The sequence below is a fragment of the Saccostrea cucullata genome, unplaced genomic scaffold (assembly GCF_032062105.1).
Source record: "Saccostrea cucullata isolate Sc308-1 unplaced genomic scaffold, CSIRO_AGI_Scuc_v1 ctg6255, whole genome shotgun sequence".
NCBI lineage: Eukaryota > Metazoa > Mollusca > Bivalvia > Ostreida > Ostreidae > Saccostrea > Saccostrea cuccullata.
In genome coordinates this window covers 1-8989 of record NW_026927587.1, presented here as the reverse complement: position 1 = coordinate 8989, position 8989 = coordinate 1, and the positions used below count along the sequence as shown (strand labels likewise).

At 33.8% G+C, this 8989-nt stretch overlaps 1 pseudogene; it reads left to right on the top strand.

Moving 5' to 3' along the window:
• The first annotated feature begins 2316 nt into the window (after positions 1 to 2316).
• Positions 2317 to 3020, top strand: LOC134274880 (uncharacterized; annotated as a pseudogene).
• Positions 3021 to 8989: the final 5969 nt, after the last annotated feature.

Below are 8989 nucleotides of genomic sequence, written 5' to 3'. Positions count from 1 at the left end.
TGATCCTTGATTGAGTCTCTTTACGTTCTTGGTGTAGTCTACTTGTATGCCACATTATATTATAATCAGACTAAAACTGTATTTTGAGTAGCATTTTGAGAGTATTAAACAGAAATTTCTATTTTTAGTAACCACGGCAACACCATTTCATCGAAATCAAAAACCGATACACAGAATTATGTATCTTAGTGTAGTCTAATTGTGTGCCAAGTTAAATTGAAATCATACAAAACCGAAGGAGGAGTAGCATTTTAAAAGAATTTCACAGAAATTTCTATTTTTAGTAACCACGGCAACACCGTTCATCAAAATCAAAAAATGATCGATATACAAAATTATGTATCTTAGCGTAGTCTACTTGTATGCCAAGTTATATTGAAATCAGATCAAAACTGTAGGAGGAGTAGCATTTTAAAAAATTGTTTACAGACAGACAGACGGACGGACGGCGGACGCATTACTATCGCATATTGCCATAAGATCTTCTGGTCTCTGACCAGTAGAGCTAAAGAAGCATTCTCAGATAGTGAACCAGTTACGCTTAACAAATATATCGAGCCATTTTTCACAGGGGCAGATAACTCCATTCCCGCGCAATGTCGCATTGTTTTAAGGTGTGTTTTTGTTGATCAGTGTCAATTTTCAGGTGTTTTATTCTCACAATGGTAAAAGATAATAAAGTAAATAAAATACGTCATTTTAATGAATCAAATCTATGGACTATATAATAAATAAATATAGCTATGATCAGTATCACTGCATTCTGCAACTTTCGGAAAACAAAACATTGCCATTGGTAGTAATTCACATATTGTCAATTAGGTACTGGATAATTAAATTTAATCTTTATGTTTATTTTATATAAATATTTATGATTCTTTTAAGAATTTAAACAACTGTAATAACAGAATGTCAAGTGATTCAACGGATCCAGGCGACCTTGAGTTCATACCACCAACTCCAAAAAAAGTTTTTAGAAAGAAAAAGGAAAAGGTAAATAATAAATTAATAATTCTGTTAATTTAAAGTTAACCCTGCCAAGCATGTATGTTGTATTCTTCTAGCAAGCTTTTTTTAAAATGAAAATAATTAAATGTTTTGATAATTCATCAAATGCATTTCTTAATTTCTGAATTATACTTTTCCCACCAGACCCCCGAACCAGAACCAGAAGTGGGAGAACATAGTGATCCAGACAGTGGGCCCCCAAGTCCAAGCATTCTTAGAAGAAAAGTGTATCATACTGGTAGGTAATTTTCATTTTGATAGATATTCTCAAATTATCATTTCATTTTAACGAAGGGAACTTAAGCATGTTAAGTGTTCAATATTTTTTTATTTAGTCAAAAGATTTAATTACCAAAACGATAAAAGTACCCAGACAGTAGTGTCAGGAACAATACGGGTATATTCCCATGACATTTTCAATGAAAATTCTTTGGTCACCGTGAGGGAAGAGGAAATATCACAGAATTCAAGTAGCAAGAAACACCAAATCATTACGATCAAAAGAGATTATTAGTTTAGCAACATGGATACAAAATACAAGAACGCTGATATTGTAAAAATGCATAATAATGATGGAAATTCCATTACAAAAATTGCAAACTTTTTATTAGAGAAATCCAAAAACGTAGAAGGAGCCTCAAAAAAATTTAACACTTACTACCAAAGGGTAAAAAGAATTGTGGAAAACTTTTTTAAGAAATTAAACAAGGGAAAAAATAGAGTAGAAGGGGAGAAGTTCTTAAATGATTTTCTTAGTAGGGAATTCGATTTCCCGAAGTTAGAATTAAGTGTGAAAAGTTTCCCCCCAAGTGAAATTGAAGGTCTCAAGCCAACGGAATCAACGTCAGTTGAAATAATTAAAGACCTGACTTCTCAGCTTAAGTCGGAAAAAACCTCTACAGTCACACTTTCTGGAGAACTAAAAGAAAAATCTGAAATTGTTAAAAAGCTTCAACGTAGATCTGAAACGCAAATCGCTCGTGAAAAGCAACTTAAAAAAGAACTGAAACGTGTAAAACAAGAGAAATCTATCACAGAAGTAAAGTCTTAAAATTGGAAAACACCGAGTCAGAGACAGTTGAGAACAGAGCAGTGTTAGAAGAAAACATTGATCAGTTAGTCAAAGAGAATGATGATCTTCGACGTCAGCTAATAACAATGGAATATGAAAGAGATGTTGCTCAAGGGAGCATAAGGGAAGCTCAAGATCCCATTGTTAACTTGTACGATGAAGATGCAAAAAAATACACCTCTGAAGTACAGTTGTGTGTTCATTCATTGTTAGAAAACCATGTCAGCACAAAAAGAGTTGGCCCAGTTATTGAAGCTTGCTTAAAACTAGTAGGTAAAACTCCAAATAGAGTGCCTAAAACTACAACTGTAAATAACATGAATATTCAAAGACTAAATTTAGCTCAAAAACAACTTGGAGAAGAATTAGCTCAGCAAAAAGACACAACCATAGAAACGGATGAAACTTCAAAATTTGGTACAAAATGCTCTTTGGTACAAAGTTTGGTGCTTATGCTCTCAGAGATTCTGAAGGGACACCATACGTAGTTGGTCTACGGGAACTCACAACTAAATCTGCAAAAGACACGTTAGACACATTCAAAGAAATTTTATTTGATATAGACTCGCGCTATTATGATTATCAAAATTTATTGACTCAAAATATTTTGTACCACATACGAAATACCATGTCTGATCGTGCAGCAACCGAGATGAAGTTTAATGAGTTGTTGGAATCATATAGAAGAAATTCTACCAGAGATTGTTGAGGATTGGGAGAATCTTCACGATGAAGATAGAAGGGTCTTGAGCAGATTAAACAATTTTTTCTGTGGACTGCATTAGTCCACATTGCTCAGACTGCAGATAAAGCATTAACAGAAAATAAATATTTTGACAGTAATGTTCCTATTCTGAATAAACAATTTTCCAAGAAAACAGAATCTGGAACTACAAGGCTTATTCGCACTGCCTGCAAGGCATTTTCTTACCATGGGTGATGAGAAAAGTGGATGTCATGGACCTTTTATGACTTTTATAAAGGAATATTTAGAGGAAAATCGATTTAGAAGTCCTCCTTTGACTCCTTTCAAAGGAAACAGATTCAATATTCTGTTTCACAATGCAGGTGTGGTGTATTTCTTTAGAGAGAAAATGGTACAATTTCTCTAAGGTTTTGGATCCAACCAGTGGGTTTTGCATGACTTGAGAGTGCCATTTTTCATTGCTGGATGTAGAGCTTTGGGCTTAATTTGCAAGTTCATAACCACTCCCCTCTGGAACTTGATTGAAAGAAAAGATATTCCTTTCATGGAAATGAATCAGTATTATTTGACTCTTACAAATTATTTGACTGATGCAGCAAATAATATTGATGATTTTATATCAGGGAAACTGGTTCCCTTTGGACAAGACTCTAATATTAAGCATGACAGCATTTATGCTGAACTCATCCGGTCTACCGATTACGATGCCGACACTTCCACAATTCTTTCTATTGTTCTGCCTTCGGTAGCCAAACTAACGAAAAATCATTTTAAAGACCATTTGCCAGGAGGTCTGTATGACAAACCCAGTGAAAAGATGCAACAAGAAACTAGAAGTGTAGCTAAACACAATAAATTCAGTGAGTCTGTGTTTGCTTACCTGGATGCCTTACTGAGATATAAGCCACACATAAAGACACTCTGCAGAATCATACATAATGTTCTCCATGAATAAAACAATTAAGTGGATACAGTCAAAGGATGAGGAGGAGATGAAACAGATATTAGATGAAGCATACAAAAACGTGGAGAAAACAGAGAAAAATTCTCAGAGAGAAAGCAAGAAATTGCAAGAAGAAAGTATGCAATTCTTCAGGAAAAAATAAAGAAAGCAGAGGAAGCAAAATTGAGAGAACAAAAAAATATGCTTTTGCAAACAAATGACATCCTCTACTGGGGACTGTGGCAGACAATTGATCAGGTAGAAAATGTATTAAAGCCAATGAACGAAAAGGATAAAGTTGAAGCACTTAAAGCTCAGCTCAGGTCTAGGAAAAATATACTTCAACAGAGAACAAGCACCAGTGAGATTTTCAATTTCACAAAATCTGAAGGTGAGGCTAGAAGAAATTTAACATCAAAAGAGCTGACAGAAAATGTGAAAAAACTTGTAGAAGAGTCCTTTTTAATTGAGTTAAAGGAGTTGATCTAGTGGGTAGGAATTAATAGATTTGAAGAAGGTGGTCAGAAAGTGTGGTATGATGGCTTTGTCGTGTCTCAGGTATCTTGCACCCTAATCCCCTTTCATGTCTTGATATCCTTTTATAGTTTAGTCCAGTTGTTATTTCCCCTCATTTCCCAGATGGGTTTATTGATCTGCATATGCTAACAAAATTCGTTTTTGTTTTTTTTTTCTTGTTTTACATTTTCTTTTAATTCCTCTCTGAATTCTTGTTTCTCTCAGATTAGTGTTGAGTTTATTATGTATTGTTTTTACATGGAATTTCTTTTTCAGGATTTTTTTATCAGATTAATACACCTTTATATCACATACTTTTGAAGTATTGTTTAATTATTAGATTCAAATTGATTTAATGAAAAATATTCTAACATTATTATTGCAATATTAAGATAACATTTTTATAGCAATATATTTAAACATATAATAATTTAACATCCATGATTATGTAAATAAAATCTATATAATATTGCTGATGTCTACTTCCTTTAATAGATAGTTTTCGATAGGCCTGAATTTAGCGAAAGTTACCTCCCGTTGGCCGCCATATTGGAGGTCGACTCAGTGATTTTCCCTCTTTGTCTTACCAAGTTTAAGAAACTATAGCAGAAATATTTGGTGGAAAATCTTTATCAAATAATTTTTTTTAAATAAAAGAGGCTTCCAAAAATTTATATACTTCAGAAAAATAATGATTTCTAATTCAGAATAGCAAATATAAAAATTTTAAATTGGTTGAACAATGAAGGAATATGAGCGTTTGGACCTCCAGTATGGCGACCAACGGGAAGTAACTCTTGGTCAATCGAAAACTGAATAAATCTTTCTAGGTGCCTGGTTTCCCTGATTCAATATAAAGTATTCCGAGGATCCAGCGATCTACAGTTATAAACTGAAAAATGATCTTGAATCAGGCGATTTAAAAATTCAAGTTTAAAAGACTTTGCATTTGTTTTTTGAAGTTAAATCAGCTGTAAATTTTGTAATTACTTAAAATTGTGTTAAATAAATTTTAATTTACTGTTTTACAAGTGTTATTATTCATTTTTTAGATAACCGAAAATTTGGCAGAAAACATGAAATGCTACTGAATTTCAAATGCCTATATCTTTTTTGTACATTGACCAATCTGAATAACCTTTACACCATTGAAATCCTTGTAAATTGACCTTTCTTTTGATGTATAACAAGTGTGGTTTCAAAATTATTTTAAAAATTGCCTGTTATTGCTAGATAGTGTAATTTCAAAATTGTTAAAATGATCACAGGGGATATGACCCGGCCTCAATGGGACATCGAGAATTGTAAAAAGGAATATATGGGAAAATATCTTCTTGTCTATGACAAAAATATCTAGATGCAGTCATTTTGTTATGGAAGCATGCAGAGGTAGTGTAGGTTCAGTTTTGCTCAAATGATGACCACGTCGCCCGCGTAGCGCAATGGTTAAATCGTCTGCTCTAGAGTCGCGAAGGAGTTGTTCCTTATGTCGCGGGAGCGAATACCACTGTGGGACATGGAGATAGGTCCTTCGGATTAGACTGAATAAACCAAGGCCCCGTGTGTCGCAGTAGGTGCTGGCACGAAGAAGATCTCTAACTCCTCAATAATGGTTTGCAGCTCTCCACCGGCAAGTGGTGGCGTCTCCATATGAGTGAAAAATTCTCGATTTGGACGTTAATCAACATCAACTACACTAAGATACATAATTCTGTGTATCGGTTTTCTATTTTGATGAAGGGTGTTGCCGTAGTTACTAAAAATAGAAATTTCTGTGAAAAACATTTAAAATGCTACTCCTCCTACAGTTCTAGTCTGATTTCAATGTAACTTGGCACACAAGTAGACTACACTAAGATGCATAATTCTATTTATTGGTTTTTGATTTCGATGAACAGTGTTGTCTTGGTTACTAAAAATAGAAATTTCTGTGAAATAATTGAAAATCAATTCCAAATCGCAGAGTAAGTCTGATTATAGTACACGTATAATTTGGCATGCAAGTACTGTACACTCAGAGATACATGATCATTATTCGCTTTCTCAAGCTCCGCAACTGGTCAGAGACCAGAAGAGCTTATGCAATAATGTGTCCGGCGTCCGTCTGTCTGTCTGTCCGTCTGTCTGTAAACAATTTTTCAAAATGCTACTCCTCCTACAGTTTTGGTCTAATTTCAATATAACTTGGCACACAAGTAGACTACACTAAGATACATAATTCTATTTTATTACCGGCCGCCAGGAGGCGGTCGGTTATATGATATGAAAGTTTGAAGTCGCTGTGCGTTTCTGCGAAGTTAAAACAATTTAAATAAAAATATTTAACATTAATATAATAGTAATTTAAAAGAGCGTCTAAATGTTTAACAAGAACGCACAATAAACATCAGATTAATTTTTGAATAAAGAATGAGGTGTATATTTCATCCAATCCTAATTGAGAAACTTAGACATGTTTGAGGTGCGGAGAAATTATGACATGTGTTGGGCATAGTCTAAAGCAAAGACTGCGTTTTGTATATTGCACAATTTTACTTTCTCTATTTAAACAGGATTTGTTGTACGTATTTATTTTAAAATGACGTGTACACATGTACATATATAAGAATTTTCAAAAATATGGTTAAATGTTAATTCATCAAAAGACCTAGCAGGCTACAGAATATTACAAGATTTTGCCCTTAGCATACGAGGATAATGCAAGTTTTACAATGTGCCAAGAATTTTCCCGCTACAACTCAAAGAAACTGAAAGAGAAGAAATGTAGTGGCGGATCTAGAGGGAGTTTAGTTTTTTCCTCTAAGAGAGAGCAAAGAGCCCTACATATTTGTTGCGCTTTTATTAAATTAAAACTGCACTGCATATCTAGTTGTAGATTACATTAAACTTTAGTTTTAAACTTTTAATAATGTAAATGCCTCTTAATTATACAGGCCCACGGTTTGTTGACGCAGAGGACCAGGGGTACTTTGCTTATATATATACATCATAACATGTAATACTGAAACATGCATTATATATTAATTAAGAAAACCATGCGATGTCGTGCACAAGCGTTTAATGTCACGAGGATATATATTAACAGATAAATATAAGATATTTTAAAACAGATACCATTTCGGTCTTTAGTTGCTTCATAAAAGGAACAATTAATTGGTTTGCGGCCGATTTTTGACGCTTGCGTCAATATATGTTTCTTGTCGGTTTTTGATTTCGATGAACGGTGTTGCCGTGGTTACTAAAAATAGAAATTTCTGAGAAATTCTTTCAAAAAATGCTACTCCTCCTACAGTTTTGGTCTGATTTCAGTATAACTTGGCACACAAGTAGACTACACTAAGATACATAATTCTGTATATCGGTTTTTGATTTCGATGAACGGTGTTGCCGTGGTTACTAAAAATAGAAATTTCTGTGAAATTCTTTCAAAATGCTACTCCTCCTACAGTTTTGCTCGATTTCAGTATAACTTGGCACACAAGTAGACTACACTAAGATACATAAATCTGTTTATCGGATTTTGATTTCGATGAACGGTGTTGCCTTGGTTACTAAAAATAGAAATATCTGTAAAATTGTTTCAAAATGCTACTCCTCCTACAGTTTTTGGTCTGATTTCAGTATAACTTGGCACACAAGTAGAATACACTAAGATACATAATTCTATATATTGGTTTTTGATTTCGATGAACGGTGTTGCCGTGGTTACTAAAAATAGAAATTTCTGTGAAATTCTTTCAAAATGCTACTCCTCCTACAGTTTTGGTCTGATTTCAATATACTCTGGCACACAAAAGCAGAATACACTAAGATACATAAATCTGTATATCGGTTTTTGATTTCGATGAACGGTGTTGCCATGGTTACTAAAAATAGAAATTTCTGTGAAATTCTTTCAAAATGCTACTCCTCCTACAGTTTTGATCGGATTTCAGTATAACTTGGCACACAAGTAGAATACACTAAGATGCATAATTCAGTGTATCGAATTTTAATTTTAATTTTGATGAACGGTGTTGCTATGGTTACTAAAAATAGAAATGACTGTAAAATTGTTTCAAAATGCTTCTCCTCCTACAGTTTTGGTCTGATTTCTATATAACTTATCACACAAATAGACTACACTAAGAACATAAAGAGACTTTATCAACGATCATTATTCTATTTATTGCTGTTGTAAAATTTCAAATCCCAGCTGCTTAAGTACTTTTCTTTTCGTTTGCTATAAGTTTAAACCAGAGACTTCTGGTTTGCTGTTGTGAAGTTTCAAGTCGCAACTGCCACTTTTCTGTGTTTAAAGTACAAACCAGTAGCTATACTTTTCTGGTTATTAAAATATGCCATCAGGTTTTCATTAATTCAGAGCTATCTTCCCTCGGAAGAGAGCATGGCCCTTCATTTGAACCTGAATCCCCTTCCAACAAAGGTTGGTTGGTGGCAGGTTTGGTTGAAATTGGCCCAGTGGTCTTGAGAAGAAGATGAAAATGTGAAAGTTTACAACAACGACGACAGACAACAGACATATATTGATCCGAAAGCTCACTTAAGCCTTTGGCTCAGGTGAGCTAAAATGTTTTCTCAAAATGATGAAAAATTAAAGTCCAAGTATGCATAAAATTTATTCATGAAAAAATTCCATACAATGAAATTGGAAGAGTTATGCGACCAAGTCCTATAACCTTTCAGCAGCCATTAACGACTTAATGTCCAAGATCAGAATTTTTTTAATAAAAATGTCGTCGTC